At 42.9% G+C, this 13,062-nt stretch overlaps 2 non-coding genes across 2 annotated transcripts; one reads left to right on the top strand and one right to left on the bottom strand.

The window, feature by feature from the left end:
- Positions 1-3,703: 3,703 nt before the first annotated feature.
- On the bottom strand, positions 3,704-3,845 carry LOC138237353 (U4 spliceosomal RNA). The gene has a single exon (XR_011188889.1). It is a non-coding gene; the product is annotated as a U4 spliceosomal RNA (small nuclear RNA).
- A 7,839-nt stretch (positions 3,846-11,684) lies between these two features.
- Positions 11,685-11,756, top strand: trnag-ucc (transfer RNA glycine (anticodon UCC)). Its single transcript has one exon. It is a non-coding gene; the product is annotated as a tRNA-Gly (tRNA).
- Positions 11,757-13,062: the final 1,306 nt, after the last annotated feature.

Below are 13,062 nucleotides of genomic sequence, written 5' to 3'. Positions count from 1 at the left end.
CCGGACATGAAAATGCCACTTTGTTACACACAAAAAAAGAATCAACAACAGAGAAATGCCCACAAGCATTTGAAAAGCCGCACCACGTCGCACTTGAAATAGCTCTTACATTAGTGGTAGACACAGGAATCGCCTTTTTATTTACGCTCTTACCAACGCGATGGAAAGCAAAACAAAGCAAAGCAGAGCAAAACAAAACGAACAAACGAAAACCCTCACGTCCCGCACTTGCATATAACGCTGTTACGTGCCCAAGCGGTATTGTACGTCATCCTAGCACTGCACCCCGGGTCGTACGGTATATGGGAACGAGCACACGCCACGAATCGTCTCGAATCACTCCCTACAGCTGTAAGGCGCCTTGAAGCGTGCACCCCCAACATTCTTCTTTGCGCATCTGTGAAAGGTAAACTCTTGAGCAAACTCTGAACCAGCTCTAAGGAAACTAATCCGATTAGACGTTACTTTGACTCATCCTTTAAGGGACCCTTGTTAATTGGAGAAATCAATGATTTCGAATGAATTCTGTATGCGTTAAAAGACAGCTATACACAGAAAACATGCAGGACACTGCTCATGATGTTTCCCGAGCCGAAACACAGTGCATTTTTCCAAGCCATTTGACAAAGCCCGCCCACTGAAAACTGCAGCAGATCGTGTAAAGGCGTTCAACTTTGTAACTACTGCACGCACAGGAAGCAGAATAAATTCCTCTTTTCAAACTGTCAAAGGTTTGCTGCAGGACATCGCACAATCTCTTTTGAACGGGGACAAACGATTTCTTATGGGGCGCAGTAAGTACAGACGTTTATAAAGCTCCACTCATGCCGACGATGCAGCATGAAGAAGCGCAACCTAACGTTTGACAGACAAAAGCCGGGCGCCGCTACGAGCAATATGAAATCAAACTGACAGCACACGGCGTTTCGCGCTGACTCAAAAGTGATCTCGACAGACGATGTTCTCTGCATAACGCTGAAAGAGCTAAAGAGCGTTTCTGTTGAGACGTAACCCATTGGGCAAAAGACGTATAATATACGTCTATTAAACGCATATCTTAGACGTCTAAATGTGGTCTACAATTCGTCTAGAATGAAATTCTAATATACGTCTAAAGTTAAACGTCAATTATACGTCTATATTTAGACGTTCATTATACATAAATGGTTGGAGTTCTATTATACGGATAAATTTAGAGGACTATTATACATATATGGTTGGAGTTCCGGATAACTTTAGAGGTCTATTATACGTATATGGTTAGAGGTCTATTATACGGATAACATTAGAGGTCTATTATACGTATATGGGTAGAGGTCTATTATACATCAAAGATAGATTTTATAGGTGTAGAAACAAGTAAAACAAGCCAATGATTAGGTTTAGAAATGTATTCTGAAAATACACATTCACACCTGAAACATATGTATTTCAAATTATACATTGTATACAATCAATCAACAATCAACATATGGGCAATAATCATAAAAACACAACTAGTCTTAAACTTCAGCTACAAATTCTGGTAACATGGCAATATACAGTATAGTAATGACAAACACAAAACTAATTACATTAACACACTAACTCAAAACCACATTTTGATTCAAATATACATTTTAAAATGTACAACTTCTATATTTCCAAGAAAAAAATATTACATAAAATATAAAATATTACAATGGAAGTTAAGACGATTTTTGTCCACTATTTGCAAACCCTGTCTAATTGTCCTAACAGTTAGAACCAAAAACCTATTATTTTCAGAGTCCAGATCTCCTGGCCCCCTGCCTTGCATATGCATTCTTCAAGTAACACATTGCGTGCTCCTTTATTTCTTTTTCTGTTGATGTAGGGTGGGACTTCAGCACCGCAGCTAGGAGAAAATTATATAATATTACTTCCCAAATAAATGATGATTAATATCTTCTTTAGTATAATCTAAAAAATGAACGGTTTACTAAGCTCAAAGCTGAAATAAATGTATAAAATTTGGCTTGCATCATAGCAGTTGAGCAATAAAGTCTGTCCTAATTAAAGAGTACCCAAAGTTTGAAAGTACAACATAGAATAAGAATAAGAGAAACGGCAAAACGATTTTGTGTCATCTTCCCCATTCACACTATTTTATGTGCCATTTTTTTGCTTATTCACATACTATTTTAATCAAAATAATATTAAGAAAGATCTGTATGTATTCAGATAGTATTATTATTGTTCATACTTACTCGTCAAAAGAGGATTGCTGAGATATTTTCGGATATACTTTTACGTTTGAAAAACGTGTCCAAAATGGTGACCAACGAATACTAGCAATGCATTGTGGTATATAACCGGAAAATATGCTGGGTTCGATATTTTCTCAACGTATGCGTTTATTAATGTTGTCGATATTATGGTTGAAATTTAACATTGATAATACATCGCTGCTATGAGCTGATGTGCAATTTTAACGCATGCAATAAGTAAGGATCGGTCACTGTTGTATGGTATTATATATAATGACATTATGGAATAGGATGGGGACAGGCCTGGCATCACGGGGGGAGGGGGGAATGTCGCCCCTTCAGTTTTGGGCAAAAAGTTTTACCTAACTTAATTTGCACCCTAAAAAAATAGTTGTACTTTGTCAATGGTCAGACAACACTAAATGACACGAACAGTCACTCAGTCTGTTTGATAGGCAGGAGGGCTATCCGTCCAGGAACTGCACATATTATTGAGTGTCAACATTACGATCCTGTTTGCTCAGGTGGACCGATTCCTTGCAGTAGTTTATCATTATACTTAAAATCGTTTTATAACTAGGACTAGTTATAGCAGTCTGTGCTTTCTGTTGGTTTTACAACATTTTTTTCTTAACGATTCAGAACGTCCATGTAGCTGCAAAAATGAACGCTTATGGTACTTTTCGCTCCAGGCAATACAAACCTTGAGAGTGACGAAAAATGTGAAACTAAACTTCATCGCAAATACCAGATTGCTAGTCGTTATCTTCTATCATGAAGCACTAATCAATGGCATAGCTGCGAGATTTCATTTGGGTAGCTGCACCGTACAGCTCCGTTTCAACTGAAATATCACTCCCCCCTCAGAATTTCAGACGCCCCCCTACAGATTTTTCCTCGGGCACCGCGCACTGATGGGGGACTTTTGTCAAGAAAATAAAAATAGAAACTCTATAGGCACTCAAACATTTTACTGTTTTTTTTCAGGCAGGTGGCAAGACCCCCTCAGCAAAACCCTTGTATGCCAAGCTGTGGGCATTGATTGTGTGCCGCAACTAGGAGTATACGGCACTCTGCACAGTGTACGAAGTAAATTATTTTCGCAGTAATTAATTTATTATATTTACTATATTTATTATACACGTGTAAATTAATTGCTGCGAAAATAATTTACTTCGTACACTGTGCAGAGTGCCGTATACTCCTAGTTGCGGCACACACGATACATACAGTAAAAAGCCTCAGGCACTGTGTTAGATGTGTTTTCGACGTTATATATGCGTTTGTTAATGTCGTCAATTTTACGGTTGCAATTCGACGTTGATTATACTTCGAGGCGACGTATATATACGTATAGCCGTAATTTCACCGTAAATATACGTATATTCGACGAATCAATGCCCACTGGGAACAAGCTCGCTTCTTTCTACCATGATGTCACCATGACCAAATCTGTCTTTAAACACCTTGCTCAGTCTCTAACGAGACTGTCAAAAATTGCTTTTGCCGATTGTATTGCAAACCGGCGGAAGCGGGGTATTGGGAAAAGTTTTCAACTAGCAATAATCCCGCCTCGGCTAAACCTCACAGGCTACGATACTGCCACTGCGCAAAGCTGACGGTTGCCAGGCAACCGCGGGGATCCTATGGAAATCGTTATCAATCGTCTCATGGCATGTCGTTGCTGTAACGCTTCATATTTGTCGTCTTCTTCTAGCTTGAGGTTTTGAAGAATTTCATGACAGACAAGGGCTCCGTTGGGAACAAAGAAACCCGTTGATTCTTTTCAGCAGCAGAAATACAACCCTTTAAATACAAGATGACAGAACAATGACGAAGGGCATGCCGGGAGGAACTCATGCACTACAGAGGAAAGGGGGCGGGCACGTACAGTTCACATTCAAGCCACAAGTACTCTTCTCGGATGTTGCACAAACAAATCCTAACGTCTTGAAAGCATTGCGGCATGTTTGTGTCCCACTTCCCGTGGCTGCAGGATGACTGACATGAACGGACAAACACAATCTGTGGCGTTTAGCGTGACATAGTCTTGCAGGCATCGTGCTGTCTCACTGCAATACTATACCGCTGGAGGAAACAGTCCATCTGGCCATGAAACTCATTTGAACGTCTAGCTACAGCAACTAACAATATCATGATTTATTCAGGATGTGTGGAATCAGCACGTCCCGGAGACAGCTTCCGAAATCGTGAGCATTCTCTGGTGGTAGGGGCGTTCAAGATGGCGCTCAGGTGGGAGGTAAAGTTTAGTGGTTGAGGATTTTTTTTGAGTTTTTCATGACCTGAATGTTAATTTTTGCTTTTTTTGACTACAGAAAAATAAGGACTTAACACTACTTGTTTAAACTTCAGTTATAATTGAAAGAAAAAAAAACGTTTTTTTTTAGGTTTAAGAATTTCGATATGAGTAACACTGGGAAAAGAAAAGAGAGTGCTGGGTCTTCGAAGGAGAAGTCTAAGAAACCTCAATCGTATATGTATAGCACTACAAGAAAATTGATGGCAACTAAAGGGAAAAGTGAAGCAGCTGGAGGGGACGTGGAAAGAGTGCTGGAGATGCGCTCGTACGCGAGCGTTCGCAGCCCAAGTGAGACTCAGCTGCCAGAGGAAGAGCCGGAGTCCCTGCCCAGCACACCTGTGAAAACCCCGGCAGCCAAGAGAGGAAGGGGCGACCTGACGCTGGAGGAGCTCCAGACCAACATCTTCAACATGATGGCACAGAGCATGGGTGAGCTGAAGGAAATGATTTGATCTAATACAGTCGCAATCGAAAGTCTTAAAAAGTCCATGGACTGTGTGTTTAAAGAGGTTGAAGACTTAAAGAGTGAAGTAAAAGTTCTTAAACAAGTAAATACCAAACAAGAAAAGCATATTAAAGAACTTGAATTGAAAGTGAACGATGTAGATAGATACCGTCGATGATGGAATTTAAAATTATTTGGAGTTAAAGAGGAACGTGATAAGGACCTTGTTGCAACAGTGAAGGGTATCTGTAAAAGGAACCTGCCGGACCAGGAGGACGTAATATCGGCCATTGACTTTGTTCACAGGCTCGGGAGAGCGAACATGTCTGGGCAAGTGCGCCCCAGATCGATTATAATACAGTTCACCAAGAGGACGGCGAGGGACATGCTGTGGCGAGTGGCGAGGGAGAATGAGTATTTGAATGGGAACAAACTGAGGTTTGCAGAGGACCTGTCTGCCGCGGACAGGAGTACCAGGAACCAGCTGTGGCCCCAGGTTGAAGCTGCCAGAAGAGAGGGGAGGAGAGCCTACTTTGTGGGAGCGAGGGCCTTTGTGGATGGGAAGGAGATTTGCTCCCAGTGACTGCTCAGTTAATGATTATGTTTGGTTATATTTGTTATACCAGTATATACTAGTGTTTCTTTAGTGTTAGTTTGGAATGGTGTAGTTAAGTCTTAAGGACTGTTATAGTTCTGGTTGTTGTAACAGAAGAAATAAGGTTCTTGATCCCGAGATGAAGTAAAACAGATGAGTTTATTGCATGCAAGGAACAATAAAGCCAAAGTCTTGTTTCCCGCAAGAAACAACAAAACCGAAGTATTGTTCCACGTACTGTTACAAACTTTTGGGTTATATAGTGTTTTCTTCTCCGTTTCTGACGTCACTCGGTCTGATGGTAAAGAGGGGGGTTCATGGTATTTGGCCAGTTTACGATGTTCTGGGCAAATGGTCAGTTTAACATTACACCCAGGGGGGTTCCTAGCTTGCATCTGCAATCCTTATCAGTTAACCCCCTTTCCTGCCATAAACCCCAGCTTGTGACTTAGAAGTCTAAACCCCCTACAGAAAGGATTAAATTCAAACCCCCGTCTTCACATCTTTCTTCATTCCCCCCTTATAAAATATGGCATACGTCAGTGTAGCCTATTTTTATAAATACAATGTCAGGGCAGATCTTTCCTTTCTTGGCGAACAGGTATGTATTGCCATGTCATTGTACGTTCCACGGTTATAGCAAGATGTGATACATTTTTTTGTGAATGTGATGATTACAATTATACATATAAACAATACTACTCCTACGGATAAACACTATAAAAAGGTTCCACCCCAGGCCCCAAACACAGACTTTACCCATACTGAAATTTCTGTCCCTCATTGTAAATGTGTTGGGCCAGATCTGAGATGTGCTCAGAATTTTCAGGAATATATGTGCAGCATTCAGTGCCAATTACTGCACAAGTTCCTCCTTGGGCCGCCAGTACATAATCTAAAGCTAGTCGGTTCTGCATGGCCACTGTTCTGAGGGCTACCATTTCATCATTAACAGCCTTCAGACTAGATGAGGTAGAATTTGCTAATTCTTCTAAAGTCGAGGCCATTTGAATTAACTCTCGACTCAGAAAGTTCATGCCGGCTTGTGGAAATATTATACCTAAATAATATTCCCAATCAGCCAATTTTCTTTGTGGTCTGTGGTTAGGTCCGAAGGGGCTGTGGATTTGAACACAGATATGAGGAACCACATATCCTAAATAACATGAGCCAGACCACTGGGCTGGCAACCATGGGTAGGCTCGTTTTCCACAAATGAAATATGTTCCGTTTGGCGCTCCCCATGCCTCTGAAAATAAGAAACTTATACCGAATTGTGGGGTGTGCCGATCCCATCCTGGAATTTGGAAGGTAGAGGTGGATATATTTGCAGCGATGGTAAGGTTGCAACGACTCCATCCAACCAAGTGCAGACCATTAGTGTGCTGAAAACATATGTTTCCCTCACGTTCCTTATTTAGAGTCAGGTATGGTGGTGTATGGCTTCTGTTATATTTAGGAGCGTAAGAGCCTGTGAAACTCGTGGGCTCTAAGCCTCGCTCCTGTAGATATTGTAATGTTGTGCAGGTTAAAGTCGTGTTATGGCAACCCCCATAGTTTGTCATATTAAAATTTCCTAAATTATCCCTCCAAATGATCATGCCTATGACTTCCTCGCGACGCCAAGGAATGGCTCCCATAGGAAGTCCTCCCTGTACATATTTGGGTAATGCGGCACACACCCAGCAGGCACTTTGGTTGGTTTTCTTAGCTAGGATAGGAGAGGCCTAAAAAGGAATTAATTCCATGTTCTCCTTTGTGGGAGAGATGATCATTAATTCCTGCGGAACATAGTCCTACAGCAACAATTATTGTTATAAACAGAAATGATTTCATTCTGAGTCTGTAAATGGGGATGAGGCTCGTCGGCAGTGTGGCGCGTGGATCCAGCGATCTTTTCCTTCCACTCGAACCGCAGACTCGGTTGTCAACAGGATCTGGTAGGGTCCGTCCCACCTGGGCTGGAGAACCTGTGAAGGAAATTTCCTGATCCACACCCACTCTCCTGGGATGAGGTCGTGCCCTCCTTCAGGTGGTGGTCCCCACGCCTCCAGGACCTGCTCGCGGGCTCCTTGTGTGGCCTCTGTCAGCAACTTGCAATAATACAAAGGAATGGTTGATCCATCTGAGGAAACCCCAGTCTCAGCACCTGTAAGAGAACTTGATTCAAATTATTAAAGGCGGCTTTTGCTGCGGGAACCAAGGCAATCTTGTCCTTGTACTGCACTCCCCCCTTAAGCAGATCTGTTAAGAGTTGTGCTCACCCTGTAAAAAACATTGCACCCAGGCCCTGTTAAAATTTCACAATGCTAGACACAAAAGGGCCTTATCATAACTGCTTCTATTAGACACTCTAAAGCTGAAGCAACTCAGACTTGTGGGTTTCCTCGTCAGGGGAAGCACTCAGAATACCATCAACATACTGAGTGATCACAGCCAGTTGAAGCCACGTGATACCCTGTTCTGCATAGTCATTCTTTGTAATGCATAATATTCCAACCCAATAGATCTGGAATAAAACCACCCATTAAAATCTGGTACTCGGCAAGTAAAACTTGCTGTCCCAATACTCCTGTGGCCTCCTGCCATCTTCCCATATACATTGCTCTATAGTACACTGTTGAACAGAGGAGTGAAACAAGCAGGACAGTAGTGCTCCAGTATCCCCTAACAGAGAAACCAACACTCCATTAACAGTACATTTTTATCCACTGGACTGGGACAGACTTAGGGAGGCTACAAGGGATTTACAGGATCTAATCGTTAGGTAAACAGATTTTCTCACAAGACGTTATTTTCCCCAGTCTCGATTCTAAACCTACACCGTTTCAGCATGTCTGGTTTCGAGACATTCGAATAAAACCAAATTGTTTCCATTATTGCAACTAATTGTATAAATTACAATTTATAATAATTTATAATAATACAAAAACTGTTTAACTACTTTTACGTCCACCTGCACTGTACTTATACGTTTCAGACGCTCTTATATTTTCCAATCTCCTTAAGTTGATTTTCGTCAAGTCTCTTTAGTTACGTCTCTAGCCAGTCCCGCTGGCTAAACACACTCACACCGTCATTTAGTATACCAAAACTCACAGTTACACACATACATGCCGGCACACAAATTCATAAAACACACATACACATCGAGAATATATTTTTCTCTTCGTAATACAATGTGCTGTATTCTTGTTTTACTTCTACATGAATCCTTTTAATTCCTGAAGCGCACTCCAGGTTCGCTGCATTTCTAATTTCGGGTGCGGTACTTTAGCCCACCGGTCAATATCTTACGGTTTTGGATTTGATCGTATGGGGGAAATCAGGGAAGGTAGGTGCGATTGCAGACCCCCTCGACGGGGTGCGAGACAGTGTTAGAGTGGCACTGTCATCAACGGCGCCAGCCCCTGCTACATCAAGTCCTTTCCCACTTCGAGTGAGAGTACAGATCTGCGGGCGCCCTCCCTCTAACAGGGGAGACCCTGATCCGTCTTTATCACACTCATACCAAGTGTTATCCCAATCAGACCCCCCTTCTCCATATGGCCACTGAGGGAATTGATCCCAATTATTTTCGTTTCCTGCCTGTTTGTTCCCCTGTGGGAGAGCAGGATATAACTTAGTCGCTGGCTGCAGCACATTAACCAGTGCAGCGTGACCAGGAGTTAATTCCTTCTTTAGTTTCTCATTCTCCTGTACTGCCTCTTTTAGCTTTTTTTCTATACTCTTTCGTAGCGATTAAAATATCTTTTCTTCCGGGTTTTTGTTTTCCCCGTAAACACACTTTTAAGTCACATCCCAATTTCTTTTTTTTTTTTCTCATGTATCTGCCACCACTGGTGCCGGCCGTGCACCAGGGTGGGAGCTACATGCTTGTGCTTTTGCCAATCAATACTCATATATGCTTTCTTTACAGGCGTCTTCGCCCCCAAATTCCCTCTGACAAACTCAGCTTTTTCCATATTTTTCTCCTTCTTTTCCGTCAACTTACACTTTTCCGATATTTAAACGGACCCTTCCACCACTTTCTCAAACCATCAGTTAGCGCACATGTTCGGTCTCTTTAAGATTTACTTTTGTCGTGTGTGAGGTAACAGCTCATTCAGTAGGGGGATGTTTTCACTTGGAAAAACCTGTGCATTACTGCACTCATTCAGCCAAGGGCGTCTGTTACCTCCAGATCTAAATGCCTCTCCGAGACTTTAGAGAGGACTTACACCGCACTGTTCACAGGTAAGAAACGAGACCTCGAAAACCCCCTTTCTTGATCAGTAATTCACCATCCCCAGAACGCCAGCATCGCTGCTTTTGCCCCGGGGTGGACTTACGCACTGAGCTCAATCAGGGCGATTCTCGGGTCTCAACGTCCTTTAAATCCTGCTACTTAATGCTTTGCTCTTTATTATGAGGTGTGTTTATGTTAGTGTCGTGCGTGTGTATATGTATTTCACAAACAAGGAAAACACCAAAAACATACATACATATATCTCTTCTACTCCTGTTTCCTTTAAAACAAAAAAAAAAACCACGCCACGCCAGAAACCACGCCACTCCAATCTGTGCACGATCAAGGCGTAGCTAATCTCAGGACCCCGGGCGTAATTAAAGCCCACACCAATCCTGGATTATACGTGCATTTAATGCACCACTCAGCTCCAGAACCCCGGGCGCAATTAAGGCCCACACCGATCCCGAGCCACAGAACTCCGGGTGCAATTAAGACCCAAACCAGTTCTGACCTTCAGAACTCCGGGTGCAATTAAGACCCACACCAGTCCTGAACTACGTGCATTTAATGCACCACTTGCTCTAGAACCCCGGGCGCAATTAAGGCCCACACCGATTCTGAGCCTCAGAACTCCGGGTGCAATTAAGACCCAAACCAGTTCTGACCTTCAGAACTCTGGGTGCAATTAAGACCCACACCAGTCCTGAACTTCACGGTAAGGGTCCAAAACCCGTTAAAAACTCCACGCGCAATTAAGGCATACACCAGCTTCGAACGCCTGTACACAATACCGCGGAACCCCTGCCAGACCAAATTCTGGGCTTACAGCAACCAACCCATTACATACACCGGTGCCTTCCCCGGGCCAGAGGAATTCAGAAACTCACGTTTACTCCGTCATCTCGGGCGATTCTCGCAGGGAGCAGAGATTTCCCAATCGGTCAGAGAGAGTCGGGACTTTTAAATAAAAGAGGAGTCCTTACCTCTTAGTTATGTGCGCGCTGACCGTCTCTCCTGCCGATGGGAAGTTCTGCGCCTTCTGGAGCATCCGCCGACTACGCCAAATTTGTTGTAACAGAAGAAATAAGGTTCTTGATCCCGAGATGAAGTAAAACAGATGAGTTTATTGCATGCAAGGAACAATAAAGCCGAAGTCTTGTTTCCCGCAAGAAACAACAAAACCGAAGTATTGTTCCACGTACTGTTACAAACTTTTGGGTTATATAGTGTTTTCTTCTCCGTTTCTGACGTCACTCGGTCTGATGGTAAAGAGGGGGGTTCATGGTATTTGGCCAGTTTACGATGTTCTGGGCAAATGGTCAGTTTAACATTACACCCAGGGGGGTTCCTAGCTTGCATCTGCAATCCTTATCAGTTAACCCCCTTTCCTGCCATAAACCCCAGCTTGTGACTTAGAAGTCTAAACCCCCTACAGAAAGGATTAAATTCAAACCCCCGTCTTCACATCTTTCTTCATGGTTCTTTGAAAAACTCAATAGTTTAGACAGTCTTAGAGTTAGTTATTTGCTTTTCATGAATGCCAGAGGTACTCGAAATGTTGTTAAAAGAAAAACTGTGTGCTGAGTTTTATTTTTTACAGGAAACGCATGCATGTTGAAACTAAAGTTTATAAATAATTGAGAAATATTAAAGCAAGGAAAATATGATACGTGTAAAATATACAATTTGATCACATAATTACTTAATTACCTCTGGTAGTTAAATGCTTTTTTCTGCTGCGTTTTTTTTCTCTTGTACATGACTCTGATCCTCTTGTTGTATTTGTATTTGTAAATTCTATGTTTAATAAAAAAAAATTAAAAAAAGCATTCTCTGGTGGTGTCCTGCAGGCTTCCTGTGGGTGTGCGTTGGTGGTATAGTGGTGAGCATAGCTGCCTTCCAAGCAGTTGACCCGGGTTCGATTCCCGGCCAATGCAGTGGCGAATGTTTTCAAATGCTGTCATGAGCCTTGGATTGTGACTAGCAAAGCAAAGCCTTTTGAAAGAGCTAAAGCACTGAAAAACGGAATTGAGGGAGAATCTTACAGGGGATTCTGAGCGGTGTCTGCATACACGCAGTCCGATACGGGTGCTGAAAGCTTGAGCTACTCTCAATGTCGTGCTGGCTTTCCCCGGAGTAAATCTGTTACATTGAAAGAATGCTTCTCGCAGGTTCAAAAAGGGACCCTTGTTAATTGGAGAAATCAATGATTTCGAATGAATTCTGTATGCGTTAAAAGACAGCTATACACAGAAAACATGCAGGACACTGCTCATGATGTTTCCCGAGCCGAAACACAGTGCGTTTTTTCAAGCCATCTGACAAAGCCCGCCCACTGAAAACTGCAGCAGATCGTGTAAAGACGTTCAACTTTGTAACTACTGCACGCACAGGAAGCAGAATAAATTCCTCTTTTCAAACTGTCAAAGGTTTGCTTTACGAACGCCGCAGGACATCGCACAATCTCTTTTGAACAGGGACAAACGATTTCTTATGGGGCGCAGTAAGTACTGTTACTGTCACTGCTCGATACCGACGTTGGCCTACTATACCATGTTCAGCCACTGCTAGAAAATGTACGGCTCTAGCACCGGAGCAAACAACAGGAGGGCCGATGTCGAACAGGCACACGTGTCAGACATGGAGAGCGATGAGAATGGGATTCGAACCCATGCCTGCAGAGCACAATGGATTAGCAGTCCATCACCTTAACCACTCAGCCACCTTGTCGACGAAACTGGGCTGTCCGGACATGGGTTGGCGCGCTCCAGATGATCTTTTTCTTTTTTTCCCCACATACTCGAGGGTCATTTTCCTGTTCCACATGTGATTTCAACATTTTCCTTGGGAGATGTCAAGCCAGCAAGCCACTGCTGTGGTTCAGTGGCCAGTGTGGAGTTCAGTGGCCCTGTTTACACAGAAAGCACATTGAGCTCCTTGGACATGAAAAGTTCCAGATAAAAGCCATTTGTCATCCTTTCTCTTGGTGTCGATGTTGCTATTGTATGTAAAGGTGGCAACTTGCTCAGCGAGCAGGCGGAGCACACACCGAATGCAGATGTGTCTGAGTGGTGTGTCCAAGTGGCTGCAAAAGGACAACACTCCTGGGGCCCCGTGGCTTAGTTGGTTAAAGCGCCTGTCTAGTAAACAGGAGATCCCCGCCTACGGCTAGACTTAATTAAATGCAAGTATTCATTTCCTGTCTTTAACGCGACTTGTTTTTCTTAAAATGGATGCAACTTG

This window comes from Lepisosteus oculatus, unplaced genomic scaffold (genome assembly GCF_040954835.1).
Source record: "Lepisosteus oculatus isolate fLepOcu1 unplaced genomic scaffold, fLepOcu1.hap2 HAP2_SCAFFOLD_96, whole genome shotgun sequence".
Lineage (NCBI taxonomy): Eukaryota > Metazoa > Chordata > Actinopteri > Semionotiformes > Lepisosteidae > Lepisosteus > Lepisosteus oculatus.
The sequence above is the reverse complement of the archived record's forward strand: the minus strand, read 5'-3'. Positions and strand labels throughout refer to the sequence as shown.